We start from the raw sequence: 11,025 nt of genomic DNA, 5'->3' as shown, positions 1-11,025 counted from the left end.
TTGTTGCATTTTGGCTTAGAAATGTTGGTGCTTGAGTTAATTTACATCCTTCTTGTGTCTATGTAAGAGTGTAGTGTTACTATTGTAAGTCTTAAGGGTTCCAGTGTTTAATACACACTTTAGTTCCTAGTTTTTGTAATAGTGTATGCCTCACGACCTATCCTTTTTATTTCCTTGTAATTTTTTGAGTGTTTGCTTCTTATTATAGTAAAATTGTTAGTTGTTATTTCATTTGTGTTGTTTTTCATCTTATGTTGTTGTTTCCATAATGTTGTATTCTCTTGTTTCTGTATTGTCTTGTGTTTTCCCTAGTCATTTCCGTATCAGGAAAGCATGATACTTATCAATTAAGTGTCCTTTGGTTCCATTATGATAATGAAAGATGTCATCACCTTCCCTTTATTTGGAAGACCATTTCCTATCTTTTCTCTCGATTGGATGGAGGATCTTTGTTTTGATCAATTTGGAGTAAATTTTCTCATATCTATCTTTAATAGTTGTAAAATACAAACAACGAATTGGGATACCACTAGTGATGGGGACTCCTAGTTTAACCATATAACACTCCAACATGGTGTGAGGTCCACACACGTGAGCAATTTTATCGTTATTGATGAAATCACGTATTTTGGCTTTCAACATATGACATCTATCTGTGGAATGTCCTTTCTGGAACAAATTATAGGCATATCTCTTATATTCGAGGTCACATTAAGGTGGCCCTTGAGTCTTGATTGGGCACAAAATTCCTGCAACCTGCAATTTTTGGTAAATCTCTAAGACTTTCACAATTTTTTATTCTCTTATGTAGTTCCTTGTACTTGCTTTAAGTGTGATTTGTTTGTCTTCTTGCCTGAGACTTGAAGGCAAGAATGATTTGTCCGTGCCTTGCGACCGTTCTTTCATTTCACTCATGAGTTCTTCATGGGTCTTTGATATTCCTTCTTTCACAAGGTTATCATCTTCTGGTTTTTTCATTTTGTTTACTCCTATCATCTCTCCAATCATACCATCAGCTATTTCAAATTCCTTGCCCAGTTGTTTAATCTCTCTAGCGAGGTCTGTTTTTGATATTTCCTTTCTTTTTCCCAACATCTGGTCGAACATAGTGATCTTTGCTTTGGTTAAGGCAGTTTGTTCCTCCAATTCCCTATTCTTTGTCATGGCAATATCATTTTCTTATTCAATTAATAGGTTGATTTAGGTGTTCTTTCTTTTAGCCACAACAATCTTCTTAGCCACTTTTTTATTGTCCGTCTTTAGTGTGTCCTCTATTTGGTCTAAATCCACCAATTGCCTCTTCATTTGAGCCATTCTCCTATTTATCTTTTCCGTCCTTTCTACAATGGCTTCATTTGAGTTCATAGTCAACCTTCCTAAAATGGTAAGAATAATTTTAGCAATTTTTAAGAATGGTTGCGAACTTTTCTGAGTGACTTAAAAGATTTGGAGTATATTTGGTCAGACTTTTGTATAGTGGGTGTATATTTATTCCTAGAGGTGCTCTAAGAAAAATGGGATTGCATCAATTTGCCTTTGATTCAAAGCAACATAAAACATATAAGAGCCTAAAATAGCTATTTCACTCAAGCATATTATAACAAACGGGCATCCTAATTGGGGACCCTTTTGAGCCAAGGGTGAGCCTATCGAGTTTGAAGGAAGTATATGCCTTTTAACACTAATCCATTATCCCCAAAAATTATTCTCTAAATATTCAAAATAGTATAGATGCCTACAACATATCAAGTGAGGGATACAATAGTTGGAGAAAGAGAAATAAAATATGAGAAAACAGTCCCACACAGGGGATAAAAATAAAAACACTCATAAATGCCTAAAAAGTAGCAAATGAGGGATACAATTTTTGGGGAAGGGAAAATAACATGAGAGAAAAACAGTCCCGCACAAGGGATAAAATAGAAAACACCAGCGTTTAAACGATACTTCACCGATCGTCGCTTTCTTGGCTTTGTACACCTCATGTCATATGCGATATCTGTTTATGGTCAAGTGATTTTTTGCATAATTGCAACTTTCATATCGATTATTGAAGAAAAATATCCTATATGATTTCTAAAGATTTTCTTGACTTTCGTACTTCATATATTTCCACCAAATCCTTGGAGTATTCATCTGGCTTGAACATTATCTTGAATTTTCTTAGGGGATTGATTGATCCATACCTACACAAAGCAAACAAAATGATCCTCCCCCTATCTTAAATGATAATGAATCTATATTAATTGGCATAAACTCCCTTCAACACATAAGTATAATTCATTTGTAATTGACTCGTGGTTAATAGACATAGGGTATGTTTTCTAATGGGCCTAATACCCCCTCAGATATTGGGTCGTCCTAGGACCATGATTAAAAAGAGGGTTTTGATTTTGCTCTATCTTAGTTGTCTAGAGTGGGATTGGACCAGTTTTTAAGTAAACAACTTGGGTTTACAAATACAAACAACCATCGGAGGCCTAACGTGCCAATAAACTGTCGAATTCCTAATACTTTATTTGAAATTAAATAATAGGGGCCATGACAATCGCGAAACCCCAAACAATTTATATATCAAATTAGAAAAAGTATGTCATGAATGCAAACAATAGATATAATTGCAAGATAATATCAAATAATCATATGTAATCAAGTAAAGTCAAATAAATCAGTCAAAACAGTCTAAAATTTGGTTAGAATCTTAATAAAGTCCGCAGCAGAGTTGTCATTTTTATTTTATCCCTTTTCAACTAGAAGGATTTGGAAAACATTATTTTTTTACTTTTTAAACTATTTCAAAATTTAAAAAAAATTGAAACAATTTAAGAAAATACAGAGTCACCACTTGATCTTGTAAGAAAATATCAAGAAAAGCTAAAAGTATTTCAACAGCTTAAAAACAGAAATAACTTTTGAAATAGAGAAACTAGGTAAAGATTCAAGTAATGTCCTGAGAAGGTTTTTAGGCACTCAAGAGCAACCATTATAAAATGGTTGATCAAAAGATAAATTGACTAATTTATAAGAAAAATGACTAGTTTTGAAAAATGTAGCTAACTTTGTAAAATCTTGAAATTCATATGACATTCATTTTATTCAAATAAAAGTTTATTTAAATTGAGGAAAAATTCTCTCAAAAGGAAAGTTAACTTAAGCCCAATTCTTTCAATTTGATAAAATAAGTTATTTTTACTAAAAGAAATAAAATGAACAAGTTATGAAATTTTGACCAATTATAAAAGGATTTCAAATTTTTTATAAGACAAATTTATTTTTTATGTTAAGTAATTTAAACATGAACAAAAGTAAATGTCAATTTTTATTTAAAAGATTTGTTCTTAAAAGAAAAATAAAGATCTCATTTTATCAACTCAAAATATTAGACTATGAGAAAAATAAAAATTAAAGAAAATACAAACACAAAGCAAAAATAATGACTTGAAGGAAAAATTATTTAGATTAACCAAATTTAAGAGTTAGTACACATAATCAAATATCAATTACAACTAACTAAATAAATAAATACACGAAAAAAGTGAGGAAAAACAGGTTTGAACCTAACCATTTTAATCCTTAATTTTTATAGTCTTTTAGTCTATTTCAATTTTTTATTCACGTTCATCTTTGATCTTGTATACTAACTTCCTTATATAGCGTTTCCGCTACATATCTTCTTCATTAGATTTTTATCCATTTTAGGCCTTGAAATATAATTCGATGAAGATATGGACCCCCTTGACCCATTAAGAAAAATATGAGAGAGAAAAGAGTCCAATGCTGGACTCAAATAGACATCACGTGTTTCAAAAAAAAGAGTAAAGATTAGTATATGTCTATTGAAATTGAAATATGAACCAACTAGAATAAAAATTTTGCCAAACATTTAACATACATAAACAAAGGAAAGAAAGAGAACAAATTCTAAGCTAAAACTTTCAGTAAAAGATTGCATATTAAGACACTGGACATGATAATTTAATTGCAAACGAAAAGAAAAGAACTAATGAGTAGTGAAATAAATTAGAATTTTAGGAGATCCTCTATTTGTCAATATGTGATTGAAAAGAATGCATTCAAAATCATATCATCATAAGTCATAAGTAAAAAGCTTGGCCAATTCATATTCTATGGTTGTACATAACCCAAACATATTTAGGAAGCATGCTAACAGATTCGTACCATTTGATATCTCACTTTACTTTCATATTACAGATTACTGTATTAAATCAAGAGAATAAGTTTTCAAGAAAATGAGCTAAATTGACCTTGCACAACAAAAAAAATATGTTTAAAGTAAATAGGATTGAGAAAAAAATTCCAAAAGGGGTAAAACATCTTAGGCAAGATCGAACGAAAATATTTTTAAAAAGTCATTTAACAAATAAATCAGTTGCAGGCTACACTATTTCATACCCAAAATCAGATATTTTTATGATTTTACATATATAAGATGCAAATTTTTGTAATACTACCAAACCATTAACAAACAAGAACAAGACAGCAGTAAGGTGTACGCAGCTCAAAATTTGCAAAATTATTGAAGCAAACCTTACTTGATACCATGAATCAAGAATTTTCAATCAAACATATTCACATATCAAATAAAACTTTTTGTCAATCGAGTTTAACTACTACTTTAAGAGTAGAACATACAATCTCTACTAGTAAACCCAAAAGCTAATCAGATTTGGAAAAACATAAGACATGAAAATGGAGATTTCACACCAAACGCATAATCAAAATAAATATATAAATCTCATAAGTATCAATTTTGTTCTAGGATATTGATAAACCTTTAGAACAGAGAAAAACTTCATCTTTTTATTATTAATATTATTATTCTTATTATTTTTGTAGGCCTTTAACAGGAAAAAACCAATGCTAGATTAACCAAAAAAGGTCCACACATCATTAAAGCTAAATGCTTTTCAACAACATACTAACAGATTTAAACTTTCAATCTAAGATTCCTACGATATCAAACGCACAGGTTTTGTATACAAGACCAATTATGATCCAATGAAATAAAAAAAGTAAAAAGGGTAAATTGCACACTAGTTGACATAAGTAAATGAATCGGACAGTAACGAAAGGAAAGGGCATCATAGAAATCAAGCAACTAGCAACTAAGGTGAACTTTTATAAATTTTCAGTGCTCATAAATTCTATGGCCTTCAAGACCTTCTATAGCAAATAATACCACCATTAATGTGACGAAAAAGAACGACAATTGAAAGAATTAAAAAGGGAAAGAGGTGTTTACCTTTGAAGCAACAAACCGGACATACGAACTTCATCAAAAATTCTTGCCTCCACCAAAATGAACTCAAATTCTTAGTCTAAAAATTTGAGTTCAAATGAGTCTTGTCAAATTTCTTGACAACGAAATCCACTTCTTTAAGTGAAAATTCCTTGCTTTGGGTTCTTTACTAGTTTCGTCTCTAACCTCTTTCTCACTAGGAATAGTTTTGCATTTATAGAGGGGTTTTGGGATTGTGAGATTGAAATTTGTCAATGTGGGAACTGAGAATTTAGAGGGTATTTTGGGGATCTTTTAGAAATTTTGTTAGAGAAAATTTAAAGATAAGGCTCCAGCTATAGAGAATGGTACGACCCTTGTACGGATAAAAATTAAAAGATGAGTATAGAGACACGTTGTGGGTTCTAGAACCTTCATAATACAACCCTCGTGCATAGCACACGAGATACTACGATATTGGCACATTAAAAGATGAGGTGGATATTGCAAATGATTTGGGTTGGTGATGGGTTTGGGGCGATTTAAAGTTGTTGTATTTTTTTTGGGGGGGGGGGGGGGGGGGGGGGGAGGGGCAATTTAGGATTGGTCGTTGTTGATTTGGTTGATGTTGTCACGGATTTTGGCTTATGGTGTTATGGTTGTTCGTTGTTATAATTCTGTTGAAGTTAGGTGGAGCTGGGTATTGCTGGCTTTTGTACGTCGGGTTCTACGTTGGTGTTGAGGAAGAAGATTTAGAGTGGGTCGGGTAGGGTCGCCTGGTTGGGATAATGTGGTGTTGGGCCTGGAATTGGAGTGGGTCTGCTGGGGAAGTAATAAGAGCAAAATTCAGAAATAGCATACTTATCCCCTTAATTATGAGTTTCATAGCAACAATTTCATAATTACATAATATAGCAAGTTGTATTTTATATTTTTGCAAACTGTTGCTACAAAATACAAATACATATGATTTTTACTGCCTTTATGATTGATATGCATTTTGTATTTTTGTAAACTATTGCTACAAAAATACAAATACATATGCTATAAAATGTAATTTGATAAAAGTGTTGTTATTTTTTGTAATTTAATACTTAAGTATGTTATTTTATATAATTTTTCCAATTAATAATGGGTATATTGGCTTAGACTATTTGTTAAATAGCCTTAGAATTAGAATTTGACCCAATTTATTTAAATTTTAATCAACTTGAAATATCATTGGCCAATTGCATTGCAATTGTAGTTAAATTAATTTTGATCATGATTAGATTTAACAATCTAGCTAGAAAAATTCAATATGAATTATTAACCAATTTAATCCGGAGCTTCTTGGTTACACAAATGAACAAATACTTTTCAAATAAGCTATTTTTAAGAACAAAGATTTAAATCAAGATTTTTCTATTTGAATTAATTTTTGAGATAATACTTGATTAAAATCTAATTTTCATAAAATGATAATTTAAGTAGAGATATTATACAATCTTGCATACACGGACACGAAAATATATATCACTACTTAGATAAATACTTGGAAAAGTTTTTATTCGGATAAAATAAATATTGTAATTTTATTTAAAAATGAAGAAACTCAGAATTAAACTTAGCTGTGGAGCACAAAAATTAGGTGTCCATAATATATATATATATATATATATATATAGTGATGCGATCAACTCTCCCTACCCCCAATAATGGAAAATCTTATAGTGATGCGGCCCAAACCGAGGCCTTGTCGTAATGGGAATCCCAAGTCCAACTAGGAACATGGATCGCCCCCTTAACCCAACCCAACCACCTTATACAACCTTGGATGAGCTGAATTTCGAGCATATAACAAGATTGTGCAATGCTCTCATGAAGACTTTGGGATAGGGTCACAACTATGACCGACCCAATCGATTCTAACTATACCAAACCGACCATCCGTTCCATACCAAACCATTTAGAAAATATCAAACATTATGTGATAATCAAACCCAAAATGTACTACAATGGAACATATAACAATATCATCCAATGATGTCATCCCCAATACCAATGTCAATGCTAAGGATGACACCGATACTGATACCCCCATACCAACCCCTAGAAGTACCACAAAGCCTTTATCTAAAAGAATACAAATATCTGTTGGGACATTCCCCCCAACTATGGCCAAAACCAATATCCAAAAAGAAAGTAAAATGTCCAAGAATGTCCAACATGAAATGATGCCTTCTGAAAGGATGGAAGCTCACCACTTCAGTCCAATAAGTTATCCCCAAATCAAGTACTATGAAGGAGGAGTTGAACGGCCAATTCCTGCATAGTGTGGGTATACAACAGCTAGTAAACAGGTTAGTGGTTGAACACTAGCATAAAACTCGGGATAAGGATAAAGTAATGCCAGTTATCAAAACCAAGTGAAAACCATCCAATAAAAATAACCATACATACATACATATATATATATATATGTATATATATATATATATATAAGTGTTAGGAAAAGGGACCAGGCTTAACATGCCATATAAAACCTTTACCTAGGTTGTACAGCTTAGTCATCTTACCACTCAAGGGCCATATGGGTTCAGCTTCCTTTATTGAAAGGGTCCCAGTATGTGTAGCCTTATGACCAGGAAATATCCATGGGATGACTAGTACATCCCTCTAATATAAATGTAACACTCGCACGTGGCCTTTGAAAACCCCTCATATCGGCAAATATGAGTTTTTGGTTTTGATTCCCCAGGGACCGCCACCTTCCACGGCTTAGATTACACTTCATGCTATTAATACCTAATTAAAACCAAGTCCAAACAATCCAATTATCTATTTATTAACTAAGGCTAATCAATAAAATCGTGATATTGTCATATCACCATACTTGCAAGCATTATCCATAGTCAAACCATATAGATTAAGGGGACATTCAAATGCCCTATCATTAGCCATATTAAACCTCTTGGGAGACTATCATGTTCTCCACAAGCATAACCAATTAGCCATTAAACTTTGTAAACCATAGAAAAATATTTAAGGTTTCATATATAAGCCAAAAACAAGCAAGAGTTTCGTTAAAATAAGCCAATGCAATGAATATACCTTTATAAGCATTTGGTCAAACATCTTGGGGGCATAATATAAAATAAACAAAATTCCATTACCATTAAACCATTTTCATGTAATTCAATTGTCCAAAACCACCATTAATGCATAGAAAACATAATTAAAATCATAGGAAATTATAACAAAGCATTTAACATCAAAACCCCCATATCAATAGTTGAAAGCCATAATCATACAAGAGAAAAAACATGAAATCAACCATGTAACCATGCCTTTAATTGAAATTACAATTAAGGAAGAGAATCATGCCTTAAACCAAGAAAATTGATGGAAAGAATTCACCAAGACAAGCCCTAAAGTAATCCCTTAGTTGAAACCCTAGCTCTTTGTCCCAAAAGCTCTTGAGAGAATTATAATATGTTTAGAGAGAGTTTATAAGTGTTTAAGAATTAAATAATAGGGTAAATAACCTCCTAAGTATATTAGAAGTCATGGGTCCTAATTAGGATAAGTAGTGAAATGTCCAGAATACCCCCACTTAAATCCCATAAAAACCTGACACAAGGTCATGACTAACCACCTTATGAATTGTAACCTCCCTTATGGTTGATACTCACTCGATCGTAATCAAGCGTCAACTATGGATTAGATACTTTCCAGTATATGACTCATCCACCCAAGTTGTAATCTCAGTATACGATCTGTACCCCTGATCTGTATCTCTAGCAGAATATAACACTAGGATGATTAAATTATGTCCACCTTACGACTCACCTATACGACTCGTACCCATCCATAGGTCACTCTACCATAAGTCTTATCCATTCTAGTAACCAAAACCATCCCACCAACTAATATTGGTAAGCTTATGATAGGACTTGACCATTCATACTCTAATATACGACTCGTACCGTGAGTCGTATTGGGTTCAAAAAATAGGATTCTAGGAAATTTTCTAAGGGTCCAAACCTGGGATGCTTCAGTCTCCCCCACTAGGAATATTCATCCCTGAATGATAGATAAGGTAAAGGTAGCCACACACAGAGTCATTTGCATCATCAAACATAAATCCCACCTTTTGATGTCTCTACTCTCACCTTTATGAAATAGAAAACAAAGATGTAGGAGATGCAACCCTTCCTTAACAAGAATATAAAAATGTGTTTGAGAACACATATCTTTCGCACGAATATCAGGAGCAAAAAATAAGAGCGGATACTTGGACTTCATGTCCTCCTACGCTTACCATGTGGCCTTTTCCACCTTGTGGTTTTGCCATAAACCTTAACAAAAGCCATATTTTTGGTTCACAATCGATGAAATTGCCTATCCAATATTTGAACTGGGACCTATTCATAAGATAGAAAATTCGAGATATCCAACCCCTTCAAAGAATGAATCGAAGACGGATCACCCATGCACTTCCTCAACATAGAAACATGGAATACCGGATGAACCAAACTTAAGCTAGATGGAAACTCCAACTCATACAAAACATTGCTCGCTCTCCATAAAATCTCATAAGGACCAATATATCGAGGACTGAGCTTTCCCTTTTTGCTAAACCGCACTACTCCCTTCATAGAAGACACCTTAAAGAAAACTTTATCCCCAACTGCAAAGTCCAAGTCTCTACATATAACATATTCATAGTACTTTTGATGACTCAGAGCAGCCTTGAGCCTATTCTGAATCACCTTTACCCTTTTCATAGCTTGACGAACCAAATTTAAACCAAATAAATTAGCCTTGCCGATACAAGTATGATGACGTAGATGGACTTATGAGGGAGTATATTAGACCTAAGACTTAGTGTGTGCAAATGAAGTGCAAAGAATCACCTAAATAGATACCAAAACCGTCCATACATAGCACTCCAAGGGTGCCTACTTGAAGCCATTCATTAAAGGGTCTTTTTGGTTATTTCACCTTAATTTTGTAATATGCAATAAATAGAACCTTTTAGGGTTTTTAGTAGTAGGTTTTTGGTTGAAAAAGTCTTACAAACTTAGAACATTTCTCTCTTGTGAGAATGACCCCTATGGCTGAATCTTGTAAATAGAGCATTCACAAGTGTAAATTTCACTTGTGTTGCATTCAAGGTTGGAAATGTTGGTGTTTAGGGGAGGTAAATCCCCTTTTATGTTAACGTAGGAATTAGGTGTTTGTTTTGTATTTTTAAAGGTCCCAAATTATATCATGTTCTTGGGTTCTTAAGATTATACCCTCACTTGTCTAACTATCTATCCTTTTGTTTATTGTAATCTTGTAAACGTTTGTGTCTTGTAATCCTAAGTCATTTGATTGTTGTTGTTTTACATTATTGTTGTTATCTTGTTCATCATATTGTATTGTTAACTTAGTTTGGTTTGTTATCTAGTTTGGTATGAAAAAACACCTTTTTTATCTCATTTCTTTGTGTATTTGTTGAATCCGAGAGTGGTCACAAGAGATTCTCGATTCTTAAACTTGTGGACTAATTTTGGTATATGTTTTGTGTAGTTCTTTGCTTTTATGGTATCATTTGGAATCAGAGCATGTGGTTAATTTTGTTCCAACAAAATAAATCTTAGGCTTGCTCAAAAAATAAAAAAAAAAGTGTTTTTGTTCTTGTTCTTGGCCGAGAAAGTTGAAATTATTGTTGTTGTTGTCTTAGCTGAGATTATATGTCTAGATCTAGGTGTCTTTGCTTTGTTTTGTTATTTCCAGTGTTAGTTTTGTTCTTCACT

Source organism: Capsicum annuum, chromosome 9 (assembly GCF_002878395.1).
Source record: "Capsicum annuum cultivar UCD-10X-F1 chromosome 9, UCD10Xv1.1, whole genome shotgun sequence".
Taxonomy (NCBI): Eukaryota; Viridiplantae; Streptophyta; class Magnoliopsida; order Solanales; family Solanaceae; genus Capsicum; species Capsicum annuum.
Note: the sequence above shows the minus strand (reverse complement) of the source record.